The 15,546-nt window shown below is 43.9% G+C and overlaps 1 pseudogene; it reads right to left on the minus strand.

Annotated features, from left to right (window-relative positions):
- Positions 1–1,859: 1,859 nt before the first annotated feature.
- Positions 1,860–2,679, minus strand: LOC118553420 (large ribosomal subunit protein eL6 pseudogene; annotated as a pseudogene).
- Between the last annotated feature and the right edge of the window lie 12,867 nt (positions 2,680–15,546).

Consider the following 15,546-nt stretch of genomic DNA (forward strand, 5'->3'; position numbering starts at 1 on the left):
TCTTCTTTCCAGCTTCTCTCTTAACTCAGGCAAAAGACCCCGTGGGCAGAGCGGGGGACTGACACTATCCCCTCCAGCAATAAGAGCTGCCCTGAGCCAGCAAGACCCCAAGGCAATGAGCCACCTGACCTCGGCTGTCTACCAACCTTTGTCCCACATTTTCCCCCTATAAACCTGGAGGCTTTTTCAGCACTTTGGAGATAATCTTTGAGATGTTAGTCCATGTTGGCCTCACGGAAATGAATTCCTTTCTTGTTTCACCACGACTCGTGTCTCTGCCTTTGGATTTTGTCAGTGGCAAGTGGCTGAACCTGGTCTGTTTGGGACCCCCGAAGCCGGGTGCTCTTGTACGTAGGGGTCCCAGCTACAAAATGACCCAGACCCCCACTTTTCTACAGCTGTAGGAAGTCTAGGACCCTGACCCAGGAAGTGCCACCCGGGTCAGTCAGTATCCCCAATTGATACCCAAGGTCAGTATCACCTCTCGCTTCTTCCTCTCACTACTTCCTGTAAGCATCCAGCCTCTTCAGCCCCTCCCTCCCTTTACAAACTAACACTGGGGTAGGGGTCAACTCAGCTTCAGCAGAGGCTTGAACCATGGATAGGCCAGTCAAGAAGAGGAATTACAGGGGAGCCTGCGTGGCTCGGTCGGTTAAGCATCTGAGTCTTGATTTTGGCTCAGGTCATGATCTCAGGGCCATGGGATCAAGTCCCGCATTGGGCTCCATGCTCAGTATGGAGTCTGCTTAAGATTCTCTCCCTCTCTCTCTGCCCCTCCCCACCACCCCTCATGTGTGCACCCTCTCTCTCTCAAAAAAAAAGGAATTATAGCCCAGAGCAGGGACATGGTAGAATTCTATATCAAAGGTAACTGTTCCTAAAATGATTTCAGTCTCAGGGGACCCACTCTGGACATTTCTCATCTCTCTGCTCAAGGAAGACACCCTTTCTTTTCGTTGTGGTCAGCAACAGAACACCTCTTTGATCAGCCTCTCAGTTCAGATTCTGCCTTAATTTCACGTAATCAAAGGATATGTTGCAGAGTTTTGTCTTACAAAAGAGCAATACTCTTCCAAATTAATGATACAATCATACCCTAAAGCAAAAACAAAGGAAGGATGGAAGGAAGGAAGGAAGGAAGGTGGGAGGGAGGGAAAGAGAGAAGGAAGGAGGGAGGGAAAGAAGGAAGGAGGGAGGGAAGGGAGGAAGGTACGAAGGAGAGAAGGAGGGAAAGAAGGAGTTACTGTCACCTTCCTCAAGGACAGAGAGTGGTTTCCTCCTCCGCCAGGCCATAACGTCCCATGGCTGTTATAGCGTGAATGGCACTCCAGCTCTCCTCAAGGCCTACACAGATCATTTCTTCTTCTTCTTCTTTTTTTTTTTTAAAGACTTACTTATTTTGAGAGAGAGTGCAAGTTCCCGCACGCACAAGCATGAGCAGGAGGGGCAGCAGGAGAGGGAGAGAGAATCCCAAGCAGACTTTGTACTGAGCATGGAGCCCAATGTGGGGCTTGATCTCATGACCCCGAGATCCCAACCTGAGCTGAAACCACGAGTCAGATGCTCAACCGACTGTTGCCACCCAGGTGCCCTCCTCTCTCTCTCTCTCGCTCTTTTTTTTAAAGATTTTATTTATTTATTTGACAGAGAGAGACACAGCGAGAGAGGGAACATAAGCCCGGGGAGAGGGAGAGGGAGAAGCAAGCTTCCTGCTGAGCAGAGAGCCCGATGGCTAGATCCCAGGACGCTGGGGTCATGACCTGAGCTGAAGGTAGTCGCTTAACGACTGAGCCACCCAGGCGCCCCTCTCTCTCTTTTTTAAATGGATCTGTTACTTAACTAGGTTCTTTCTAAGAAATTTAGAACACCAGTTTGTGAGGATAAACTCCATTTGTAAGAGAAAACACAGAGCAGAAATAGCCTCAAAGCTGAGGAACAGCTTTGATTTTTGGCAGAATTTGTGAGTCCACAGCTTCCTGATCAACCTGGCACTGCTCTGTAATTTCACATTTCTCCTTTTCCATGTTGAAGAACTCACCTTCCTTGTGTGTAGGTTTACATGGCTTCTTCTTCTTGAAGTAAGCATCAGTGAGATGTTTTGGTGGGGGTGGCGATGACAAATTTCTGGTGTGTTCTATGCAGAGGATTGAGGGCCAGGGGTCTGGTCACAAGTAACAAGCCACAGCTCAGCTGCTTTAGGAAAACCACCCTCTTGCTTCTGTGGCACCCAGTGAGGATGATCAAAATGGTCCCAGGAGTGACACCAGCTCACAGTTTTCTCACATGCTGACTGAAAGGTTTTTTGCGTGGCTCAACAGCTTTTGAGACACATCTTCAGTAGGATGATACCTAGGCATTGTGCAAAGTTTAACCATCTGGGTACCACCATTCTTGTCACCACCAACTGGTTTTGTGACAATAGCAAGAACCTTCTCCTTTTTCTTTTCAACCCTGGATTTAGCTGCTATTTCCTCTTGCACAGAGCTCTTCGGGAATACACACCCAGTGGGGAATATCTGAGGTTCCCTGGGACTGAGACAGGGTATCGGCTGCAGTGGGCCTTCCCCTTCTTTGGTATTTTAGCCTGGAGGTTACTGTCATAACCTTGCAACCAGCATCGGCCTTCTTGGCTTCATGTTTCTTCTTAGTATCCAGCTTCTCAGCTTTTTCACCCACCATCTTGCAAGATGGAAAAGAGCCATTTCCTATTTTTCTTACTCACCTGTGTAGCCTTGGAAAAAGGGCTTCCCTGAAGGTAACTTGGGTGTTTCCCTGTTCTTTGCCATCTGAAAGAGATCAATACCTTCTTCACCTTACCTTGTTTGTAGAATACAGTCAGGATTTGTGTTTGCGTGTTCTGTTTCTCAGTTGAAAGGCTGAGGATGAAAGTTGAGGATGTTTGAATGTGGAATGGAAATGTTCAGAATCTGAAGGATAGAAGAAGAGGTGCATATTCTGCCGCAAAGAGGGGAGCTCTCTTCAGTCCTGGGCCCACAGTCTAGGTCATTTCCTCATGACCAAGTTGTTAAAAAATTGAAATCCGGGGTACCTGGGTGGCTCAGTCGTTAGGCGTCTTCCTTCAGCTCAGGTCATGATCCCAGGGTCCTGGGATCGAGCCCTGCATCGGGCTCCCTGCTCAGCGGGAAGCCTGCTTCTCCCTCTCCCACTCCCCCTGCTTGTGTTCCCTCTCTCGCTGTGTCTCTCTCTGTCAAATAAATAAATAGAAGTCTTTAAAAAACAAACAAACTGAAATCCTCCTTGAGCTGCAAGTGACATCTTGTCTGTGCTTCTAAACAACAGCAACATGGGCCCCTTCCAGCCACCAGCATCTTCAGGCCCCACCATCTTACCCCCAAATCTGCCTCTCTCCCTCTGTGCTTTCTCTACTCCTGCCCCTTCATCTCCCACACACATTCTTCTTTCCCCTTCTTTTTCAACTATTCAAGCATCCAGCAGATACGTACTGAGTATCTGCCAAGGGCCAGACACCATGCTGGGAACAGAATAAAAGCTGGCCAGCAAGGGGCCCTCCTGACCACAGAGCCTTGCAACCCAGCACGAGGGCCGCAGTCTAGAGGCAACCACAGTTCCCACATATGAGCTAAGGGGATCTGGGCAATGAGGTGGGATGAGGCTAGGGCTCAGATTGAAAAGGAAACCTAACTACAGGGTATTATGAACCTTTTATTATGGGGGCCACAGACTTAGGAGCATTGAGCCTGGAATTTGATGTCATACAGACCGAAATCCTACTACTTACCAACCGTGTGACCTTAACTCTGAGCCTCTTTTCCTTTCTGGCAGTAACAACCTCAGCCAACGAACAGGTCAAGATTGATGCTTTACTCCATTTAGCAGAGTACCTGGCAGTTGGTTGTAGAAAATAGCGAGTGGGAACTGGCATTAATGATACAGAGATGCCCTGGATAGCATGTGAACACAGAGGAAGAGAGCTTCCAATTTCCGTACCCCATTGCTCCCTTTTGCTGTCCATTTCTCTTCCCTCTGTCTCCAGTCTTCTCCAGTTAGAAAACTGACACTTCCTAACATAGAAACAAGAGCAGGAGGTATGTGGGGACAGGAAACGTGGGTCATTAACAACAACTGAGCTCCCTCCTGAGTGCTCCTGAGTGAGCACCTTTGCCCTGCCCCCACAAAGCCACTTGGACCCCCAGCAGAGAGGCCTCTGCAGGACCTGCTCCAGCTTGAATCACTCTCTGGACAGATCTTCAGCCCACTCTTCCTAAAGCCCGAAAGGTCATCACTCCCTTGAGCTGCTGGAAAAACACTATGCAGAAATCACAGAGAGTCCAGGAAAGAAAAACAGGCAACAAAATAGAACAAGTGCAGGGAGTTGAACAGATGTTTATTTTGATCCATGTCCAGTTTTGGCAAACCTAGAAAAGAATACAATGTCCAGGAAAAGGCAAGCTGAAGGGAGGGAGGGAAGGGAGCTAATAATAGCAAATTTGAGACTCTATATAAAAAAATAAATTTGATCCATTTATCATAGCATACAAAAGGATAACTTCTACATAGGATATATTTTTTAAATTGAAACTATAGCAAGGCTCAATCAGTTGAGCGTCCGACTCTTGGTTTCGGCTCAGGTCATGATCTCAGGGTTGTGAGATGGAGCCCTGCATCCAGCTCCCCTCTCCCTTTCCCTCTGCCACTCCTCCCTGCTTGCACACTCTCTCTCTCTCAAATAAATAAATAAATCTTTTTAAGAAATTGAAACTATAGGGGCACCTGGGTGGCTCAGTCGTTAAGCGTCTGCCTTTGGCTCAGGTCATGATCCCGGGGTCCTGGGATCGAGCCCCGCATCGGGCTCCCTGCTCCGCGGGAAGCCTGCTTCTCCCTCTCCACTCCCCCTGCTTGTGTTTCCTCTCTCACTCTGTCTCTCTCTGTCAAATAAATAAATAAAATCTTTAAAAAAAAAATTGAAACTATAGAAGTACCAAGGGAAAAAACGGCAGAATTTCTCTATAACTTGAGAGTAGAGAAGACTTTCATAACTACGGCTAAAAATCCAGCTTCAACTGAAGAGAAAGATTGATAAATTTAACTACATAAAAATTTAAAAACAGGACACCTGGGTGGCTCAGTCAGTTAAGCGTCTGCCTTCAGCTCAGGTCATGATCCCAGGGTCCTAGGATCAAGTCCCACATCAGGCTCTTTGCTCAGGGTGGAGACTGCTTCTCCCTCTGCTCCCCCCCCCCCCGCTCATGTTCTCTCTCTCTCTGTGTCAAATAAATAAATGAAATCTTTTTTAAAAAATGTAAAAGCACACACTTTCTTAAGGAAAACATTACTATGAGCACAGTAAAATGACAAACATGTCACAGACAAATGGCTAACATCCCTAATACATAAAGAACTTCTAAAATTAGAGGGAAAAGAACCAAGAACTTTAAGGGGATCAGAATAGGCCACCCCAAAATGTGCCACTTTGGCATGTGAATTATTTTGACCTGAAGGTAATCAACACCCAGCCGACTCAGGAAAAGCTTTTTACCTCTCCTTCAACTGCCTAAAAGAACTTAGATAGGGTTCTGAACCACAAACAGAGTTATTACCAAAGATAACTTCTTTTTTTCAAGTAATATCTACACCCAACGTGGGGCTCAAATCACAACGCCAAGATCAAGAGTCACATGCTCTACCAACTGAGCCAGCCAGGTACCCTGGTAACTTTTTACCTGAAAAATTTACCTGCTTGGCAGGACAAACATATGACTACCAAACATCTGTTCTTTTTATCTTCCTATGAATTGTCCCCCTCCCCTGTGAAGCCCTAAGCCCCTGTTCCATTCCTTAGCTTAGGCCAACATATAAGCCTCAGTTGCCTGACTATCTTGGAGTATCATATTTTTATTGGGCTCTCATATGTACAAAATTTGTTTTTCTTCTTTAATTTATGTCAATTTAATTATTAGGCCAGCCAAAGAGCCTAGAAAGAAGAAGGGAAATTTTTTCTGTCCCTACGAACTCAATTTGAAGAACGGAGACACCTGGGTGGCTCAGTCAGTTAAGCATCTGTCTGACTCTTGGTTTCAGCTTGGGTCACAATTTCATAGATTCTCCACATGGGGCTCCATGCTCAGCAGTGAGTCTGCTGGAGATTCTCTCCCTCTGCCCCTTCCCCAACCCATGCACATGCATGTTTTTTTCCTCTCTCTCTCTCTCTCTCAAATAAATGGATAAGTCTTCAGAAAAAGAAAACTGGAAGAACAGGGCATCTGGCAGACTCAGTCGAAAGAGTATGCAACTCTTGATCTTGGGGTTATAAGTTTGAGCCCCATGTTGAGTGTAGAGATTACTTAAATAAATTTTTAAAAACTTAAAAAAATTTGGAAGAGACACGAACAAACAGTTCACACAAAGAAATGTAAAGGGCTCCATAACATATAAAAATATGTTCAACTTTGTTTCTAATAAGAAAAATACAAATCAAAACTATACTAAAGTAGTATTTTTTACCTATCAGATTGGCAAAAATCCCAAAATTTGTCAACACACTTTGTTGGCAAAGCTGAGGGGAAACAGGCATTCTAGTACACTGTTGGTGGGAATGCAGAAGGAGGCAACCCTTATGGAGGGGATCTGGTTGGCAATTCCAACTATATTTGAATATATATATATGTTTTTTTTTATTACATATGCATTTCCTCTTTGTTTCACAACAGCTTTGCTAACAAGGTGTGTTGACAAACTTTTGGATTTTTGCCAATCTGATAGGTAAAATATACTACTTTAGTATATGCTTTTTAAATTACATATGCATTTCCTCTTTGATCCAGCAATACCACTTCTCAGAATCTATCCCAAAAAATTAAGGGCAAAAATATGGAAAAATGTTTACATAGACTATTTATTGCAGCCCTGTTTGTAATAGTAAAAGCATAGAAACAATCCAAATGTACAACAATAGAGAACTGGTTGAATTAAACATGAAGTACTATGGAGCATTAAAAAAAAAAAAGGAATAAAAAAATGTCACTATGGCGCACCTGGGTGGCTCAGTCAGTTGGGTGTCTGCCTTCGGCTCAGGTCATGATCCCAGGGCCCTGAGATCAAGCCCTGCGTTGGGCTCTCTACTCAGTAGGGAGTCTGCTTCTCTCTCTCACTCTCCCTCTGTGCTTGCTCTCTCTCTCTCAAATAAATAAATAAAATCTTTAAAAAAAAAGTCTCTATAGACTGCCATGGAGAGACCATTACCATATATTGCTAGAACTGTATGTAAATATCTCAATAAAATAATAATAATAATCTTTTAAATGAAAGGTGGGGAAAATCACATAGAATGCTACTATATGTCCAAGAATAAATGAATATATATATATATATTTTTTTTTTTTTTTTAACAATGGAAGAATAAGACAAAAACTTTAAAATGTCTGTGGGAGAAGGAGGAAATTGAGTAGAGGAGATAGGGATAGAAACTGGGTTCTGATACATTTTGTTTTGTAGATCTGACTTTGAAGCTATGTAAATATTTTAAATAATTACAAAAAAATTAATTTTAACTTAAAAAGCTCTCTCTAGGGGCACCTGGGTGGCTCAGTCGCTTAAGTGTCTGCATTTGGCTCACATCATGATCCTGGGGTCCTGGAATTGAGCCCCACATCGGGCTCCCTGCTCAGCGGGGAGTCTGCTTCTCCCCTCACCTCTGCCGCTCCCTCCCACCCCTGCTCATGCTCTCTCTCTATCTATCGCAAATAAATAAATAAAATCTTAAAAAAAAAAAGCTTTTCCTGAGGCGCCTGAATGGCTTAGCCGTTAAGCCTCTGCCTTCAGCTCAGGTCATGGTCCCAGGACCCTGGGATCGAGTCCTGCATCGGGATCCCTGCTCTACGGGAAGCCCACTTTTCCCTCTCCCACTCCCCCTGCTTATGTTCCTGCTCTAGCTATCTCTCTCTCTCTGTCAAATAAATAAATAAAATCTTTAAAAAAAAAAAACAGCTTTTCCTAAAAAGCAAAAGAAAGAAAACAAAATCTATCTGCACAGTGAGTTAGCGATATAATCACAAAAAGAACTATTTCAAACAAATTTAAACACTAAACACTAACTTGAGTGTATATACCTAGTGAGATATACCCTAAGGACAAAAAGAATTGAAAAGTGGTTTTCATTTTTATGTTAATTGATTAATGATTAATCAATTAATGGTGATAATATGGAAAGATAACACAAATGTTGGTGTGTTTGGGAACTGAGATACTTGGTTAGGAGAAAGAGCAGATCTAAGATGAAGTCATGTAAAATAGTGCGAGTTTCTATTTGAATCAAAAGTGTTAGTGGGCGCCTGGGTGGCTCAGATGGTTAAGCGTCTGCCTTCGGCTCAGGTCATGATCCCAGAGTCCTGGGATCGAGTCCCGCATCAGGCTCCCTGCTCCGCGGGAAGTCTGCTTCTCCCTCTGCCTCTCTCTCTCTCTCTGTCTCTCATGAATAAATAAATAAAATCTTAAAAAAAAAAAAAAGAAAGTGTTAGTATAAACAAAGATTTACTTTATGTGAAAACATATATGCTTGCATTTCCTGTCCACCAGAAGGTCCTTGAAAACAAGGATCAACCTAATAGCAATGAACGTCCCTACCACCCGGACTGTGGTCTCTAGTTGCAATTTCCCATTGATGGAAACCTTAAAGAAATGTTTGGTTCTCAGCTTAGAGAAGGAAATATACAAGATGTGCTTGGATATCTCATCATAACAAAAAACTCAAGAAGCTATCAAAGTATCTTAGGACCATATCAAAGGGAGGTGAGACTCCCACTTGTCAAAGATGAAACAATTCAAGCATTCATAAGAATAATAATTGCAATGGGTTGCAATAAACTGAAACAGATCAAGTATATTTAAACCCATGACTTCGGGGCACCTGGGTGGCTCAGTCATTAAGTGTCTGCCTTCGGCTCAGGTCATGATCCCAGGGTCCTGGGATCGAGCCCCGCATCAGGCTCCCTGCTCGGCGGGAAGCCTGCTTCTCCCTCTCCCACTCCCCCTGCTTGTGTTCCCTCTCCCGCTGTGTCTCTCTGTCAAATAAATAAATAAAATCTTTAAAAAAAAAATAAAAATAAAAATAAACCCATGGCTTCATAATGATTTTTTTAATTGGTCACGTTTGGAGAGTTGTAGGCAGCCATCTCAATAATTTGAAAACTGGTCATAAAGAGAAATCAACATTTATCCTGCCTTTCCTATAGGAACCATACCTGATCACATGGTTGATGAGGGAATTTCTCTTACAGAAATAGTCCAGGTAGTAAATGAAGAACAGAATGGTAGAATTCCAATACCACCAATTTGCAACCACTAAGAAAAGCATGGATTAGTCAATACCTGATAACATAACCAAAAGAGAGACAAGCTGACATTATGCACCTTCTGTTGGAAGTTCACAACATTCTCTGGCGAATCCTGCAAAATAAGCCAAACACAGACTGAGGGAAATTCTATAGGACAAAGATAAAACAATCAAACAAACGACAACAATACAGTTTCTTCAACAAATACATTACAAAGGGTAAAACAGAATGGGTGAGAGAACTTACACATTAAAAGAAACATAAAAATAACCAATATAATAATGTATGGCCTTTATTTCAATCCTGATTCACAAAAACATAAACTCATTTTTTTAAAATGAGACATTTGGGGGACTCTGAAAAAGAAAATCTGAGGCTCCTAAATTCCAGGATGTTTCCCCATTGGTCTGAGCCTAGGCATTGCTGCTGTTGTAAGTAAAGACCACTTCAGAGCCCAGAACTAGAGTTGGAACAGCTCCATCCAACTGGCTCTGCTGTCAGAGGAAGAGTCTACATAACAAGGCCACCTCTCTTCTTCCCTCTCAGCCCCCCACCTCCCCATCCTCCCATATAAAAACATTCAACAATTCAGCATGAGGCTCCAGGCAGGAGGTTCTCTTGAGGTGGTTCTTATTCAGGCTCTTGCCCATCTGGACCACAAGTTTTGGCAGCATTCAGGATGCCCCAAATGAACAAGTTCTGTTTGTATGAAGTCAGCTGATATCCCTGATCACAACTGAGCCTGATTTAGAAAGGGAGGAGGTTAGGATACTCTACCAATACCACTACCAGCAACCCCACGGACTGGAATAACTATAAACTATGTAATACAGGACTCCATCTTGAAAAAAGTAAAAACCCTGTTCCTAGGGCCTGAATACTCTTAAGTCAGAAGACCTGGGAATTAGCCATTATCCCCATCTATGACTACACCTACCCCTGAGGTCCCTCACTGCTCTTAGCTCTTCAACCGTAGATATGAGATATGATTATTTCAGGAGACAGAAGGAGAACTAAAGATAAACAAAAGAACCCAAGGAAGGGCAAGAAATGAACAAGTTGGGAAATGTTGCTGGATATGAAGCCAAGGGGGCTGAAGCTGCGAGGCAGATAATAATAATAATAATAATAATAATAATTTCACATTTATTGAGCTCCTACTACCTGCCAGGTGCTGGGCTAAGTCCTTTTCATGCACCATCCCATTTAATACCCTCAACAACCAAATAGGTAATGCCCTCAACCTCCTCTCAAAGGCAACTTCACTCCCTCTTCTCAGGAATACATCTCTTACCTGTTTCCTATTTTAAACACCTGGCAATTATACATAATAACTGAAGTTTCATACGATATGTAGCAGATTTCCCTACACCTGTGGGAGGTCTAAGGCCAAAGACCTCCACAACACAGTCAACAAAGCTTCTTCCATCTAACGTTTCTATCTAAAGAAATCTGTCATCTTTACAAAAGATGTCCAGAAGATGCCACGCTTCTCCAGTCAGGGTTTTGTGTGTGATGTGACCCCTGACCAGCCATTGCTCCCCTCACAGTGTCTCATCAGGCCATTCTGGATCCTTTTCCAGGAAGTAGAGCAAGCAAAGCATGAACCACATCTTTAAACATGTTGGACCTCTTACAATTTTACAATGACTGAGTGATGCTGAAGCTTGAGTGCATTTGTTTGTAAGAAGTCACAATGTAATTGGGGATTACAGAGCAACTGCACTGTTTCCATCATTTCCTAACAAGGGTCATGCCTTGAAAAGTCAATAATGGCCTAATGATAATGACAGAAGAGGGAGAAGAACTGACACATGAGGCAGAGAAGCAAATGATGTCCTGGGAGATCTGTCTGACCCCAGTAAAGGAACAACATTTGAATTATATGCCCATGACTTTGGCCCCCCAAAAACACCAAAAAATAATTAACAATGGGGCTTAACTCTGTAGCTACAACTAATCATATCTAGAATTATTGCAGGGGAGCAATGAGGCGCTGATGGGGTGCATGGCTTCATTACTTGTTTGTGTCTTGGTACTTGATACTTGATACTCAGGACACAGGGCGTCTGTAAATTTGACATTCAGGTTGCTTCAGTTGTCTGTGAAGATCCTACTGAGGCACAGCAAGAATGGTGCTGCCCAGCTGGGTCTGGTTGGGTGAGGAGAGCCGACCACCCAGCTTCAGGAAGCAGCTTTGTGTTTCTCAGCAGATAGTCCAGTAGGCGGAGACCTATGGGGGGAAAAATTTTTTTAACTTTATTTCTTTGTGAAAATTGCCTGGAAAGAAAGCCAGTGGTCAACGCTGGTAATCGAAGTAATGAAAATGTGAAGAGTTCCGAGAAAATAATGGTTTTTAGGAATTGTAAATTGGGGTAAAGACAGGCATTTTGATCTTGATGGCAGCTTAGCTTTATTAACCCTCAATAAATGCAGATATTTGAAAAGAGACTTGTGAAACAATTTCAGGAAATATTTTCAGACAGCTCGAAAGTTTCTCACAGAGCAAGATACAAAACTTAAGTGAAAGTAGGAAGAGCGGTTAACTCGTGGTAAAAAGACTGTAAACAGGAAACTAGCAGCTTCTCAACATAAATGTATTTGAGAAAGGTCCAGAAAATCTGGATAAATATTTATGTATCATCTAATCTGGAGATACGCAAAGATCTCTGGTGCCTCTTATAAAGGTCAAAAGGGTCTGCTATCCTTTCTGCAAACACGGCCACTGCGTGAATACACATCAATCTCCCTTTCATTGCAGCAGCCCTCAATCAGAACTTTCTACAAACGGGTTTTGGAGGTTAAAAAATTCTGAACTCCCTGGAATGAGATTGTCTTGGGGGGAGGAAGGTTGGTAAAACTGCCCCCACGCCAAGCATATTGGCCCCTCCCCAAAAGGAAAGGCTTCTGACTCACTTTCCAAGGGCTCATCCTCTCTCTACATAGATATTCTCTAGCACTGCGTACACACCCTCTCCTCCCTTCCTTCTTGATTTATTATTCTACTCTTGTCTCTCAAATCCAGATTTATCGTGTTTATGTCTTTTGACTACCAAAGTCCTTTTGGATATAAGCTTGGTGTACATGAATAATAACAGTAACTACCAAGTATTATTGCTATTAATTATATTAACAGTTATGATATAAGCTCTAGTTATACTCTATATAATACTATACTATTTATGATAGATATAGATATATTACAGTAATAGTTATAGTATGAATGCTATAGTATACCATAACATTCCAGTTTATATACATTGTCTTATATGCTTACAATGCGGAGAGATAGAATTTAAAGAAACAAGACCCAGGAAACGTGGGCAGCTTGCTCAGATTCTCGTAGCTAGTATGTGGTAGATTCAGAGTTCAAACCCAAGTGGGAAGGAATCTGTGTCAGGGCTTGTCCTATTAGTAAGCTGCCCCTAATTGTACACATCTCATTATATCACTCTCTTACCCATCATTAATTACACAGAGCATCAGCAGTTTTATAAAAGCTGCTTACCAAGCTGAAGTAAAGGAGGGTTAACCACACAATACACACACACACACACACACACACACACACACACACACCCTTTATTCAGCTAGACTCCTTCATCCTCTCAACCAAACGTGTCCATGCCTCCTGCACACCAACCCTGGCACGAGGTCCACAGATCAGGCGTGGTCCCTGTCCTCTTGGAGCCTCCTGCTAATGTGGAACCCCACTACACCCTACGCTTTTCCTTCATAGCACTCATCACCCTTTAATAATTTGTTCAGTGTCTTTCACCCCATTGTCCTGTGACCTCCACGGGGGCAAGATGGCTGTCCCGTTCACTGCTATATCCAGTGTCTTGTGTAGCACGGGGCCCCTACGAGAAACTTAATATTTGTTGAAGGAATGGATGTGAACAGGCAGTGGGAGCAGGCTCTCTCAAAGGTTAGAGAAGGTATTTTACCAGCCAGTAGTTAGCTGATTATATTATCTGTGCCACAGGGTGCTAATCTCTGCCTAACAGAAACCGGCAGCCTCTGAGTTCAAGCCTCCCTCCCTCTGCACACACCTTCCGGTGTCTGCCTTGACCGTGAGGTCTGCCCAGGCCCGCCCAGCCCGGGAGCTCTACCAGTGGGTGGAGGCTTGCCCTGTCAAAAGGGCTAATTAATCCTAAGAATCACATCAGTGTCATAGCTCTGGCCGATCCAATCCAATCCGGGTGTCTCTTTGATCACAATCTCTAGCCCTAGGCTGAACCTCAAGAGAGTCTCAACACCTGGAACAAAGGACAACACCCCACTCTACCCCTCACTGTGGGGGGGTTACCTGGAGACCGCTGTCCTGCTGTGCCCTGGGGGCTAAAGTCACATGCAGGCAGGATCTCTTAGAGATGCGTATTCTGGCATCAGGCAGGCATAAGCGAGGTGGGTCCAAGGGCAGGGACCTGGAACTCAGAATGGGAGCCTTAAGCAGACATGGGTGGGAATGTGCAGGTGTCTATCCTTCTCCCCTTAGACTCAGGGAGCTTCTTTTGAGATGGAGGCAGCAAGCTAGGAGCAAAGGAAGAGCAATTCCTGCAGTTGCCTGTGGGCTGAAGATAAATCAGCTGTGTCTTGTGAATCAGATTACCTGGTTGCCTGCTACTCAATTCTTTGATTTCCTTTTCTTAACTCTAGACCTTTAGGGAAGTATTATTTAATTATTCTGAGCCTCTGCAGTGCTGATGTGGTTGCTCGCAAGCATAAAGGGACAGGGAAACTTGTGGGGACATGGTAGGGCTGGGAAGTCCCTTCCCCTGCCCATGGAGATGCTCCCTCCAACTGCACCCCCTAGGATGTTCCTCTTCTTTTATTATGGGAGGTGGCTCTTTCTTTGCAGCATCTAGACCAGCCGAGGAAGGCCCCTGACTCCAGTTCTCAAATGGAGATGACCCAAAAGCACCCGGAGTTGGCTCTGGAGATTTGTTCTCCTGATGCTTAGAGTTGTTTTGCTCTTCACAGACTCCTGTAGCCCTGGGTAATCTGGGGGACTTGATGGAGGAAGGTCATCACCAGGCAGGTAAAAGGATCCCAACTGTAGTCTCAGAGTCAGGAATGTGGTCTACAAATTGCCTCCCACCTCAAGACCTAAAGGCTCAAAGTTGCCTTTCCTTTCACAAATGAGATCTCCCCTCTTCTGTGTTGTGCAGAGCCCCCCACCCTCCATCCAGGGCACTTTTCTAGTTCCCACAAGAATTGGATCTCCTCTTCCATTGCTCTGAAAGAAAAGAACTCTGAATGACAAGTCACCACCCCTCCCCCCGGAAATCCCCATGATTAAAAACATTGGTATTTTGTTTACATGTGAATAACCAATATTCTACAGCCTCTTTTCTCTCTCCCACGTGTATACACGTTCTCATTTTTCCAACTGATGTGTCTATCCTTCCTCAGCCTGCAGTTGAAGGTTTGTGACCACTGGGGGCAGGCCCTGTCATCTCAGGCTCTCACTCAAGGCCTCAAACTTAATGCTCTGTTAGGGCATTTGTGACCTCAGAGGAGAGTTCAGTTACAATGGTGTGCTGATAAACCAGTATGAGTGGTTAGGGGGGTAGAATCCCTGATTTGTAAAGGTTATCAGTTTCCATGATGTAAATACTCCCTCCCACCATGACCCTTTTCCAACTACAATGGTTTAACAACCAGCTTGTAACAGTCTAACAATTGCTCTCACCAGTTGGTCTGAGCTGGCTGAAGCACACCACTGTTCAAGGGGATCTCCAGAGCATTCTTGGGCCTCCGGAAATGTCTCAACAAAACGAACAATAGATTCAGTGGAAGTGAAGGGAGGTAAGAACCCTCATGTGCCATTTTTGCTTGCTGACTCTCTTGGCTTAGAGTACTGGAAAGGGTATGGACTTTAGGGAGTCAAAGCCTTGGGTTCAAATCCTTGTGTAACTTGGGCAAGCTTCAGCTTCCGACTCTGCAAAAGAGAATTGATAAAACCTACCTGTGGGATCACTTGAAGAATGAAATGAGATGCCTAAATAAAATGCCTAATATATAGCAAACTCTCCATAAATATTCTTTCTTTTGTGCCCACCCTTGTTTTGATTTTTCCTGTAGTTCACATAATTATTTTCCAAGGGGTCCAACAGGGGGAGCCCAAACTCAACACTGTCAGGGTGGGGGCTGATAATTCAGCTCAACTCTCTCACCTGTCTTGGCTTTAACTGGGGAAGCTTTGAGGAACAAAGCTTTTTCTCTTCCAGGC

Source organism: Halichoerus grypus, chromosome 9 (genome assembly GCF_964656455.1).
Source record: "Halichoerus grypus chromosome 9, mHalGry1.hap1.1, whole genome shotgun sequence".
NCBI classification, from domain to species: Eukaryota; Metazoa; Chordata; class Mammalia; order Carnivora; family Phocidae; genus Halichoerus; species Halichoerus grypus.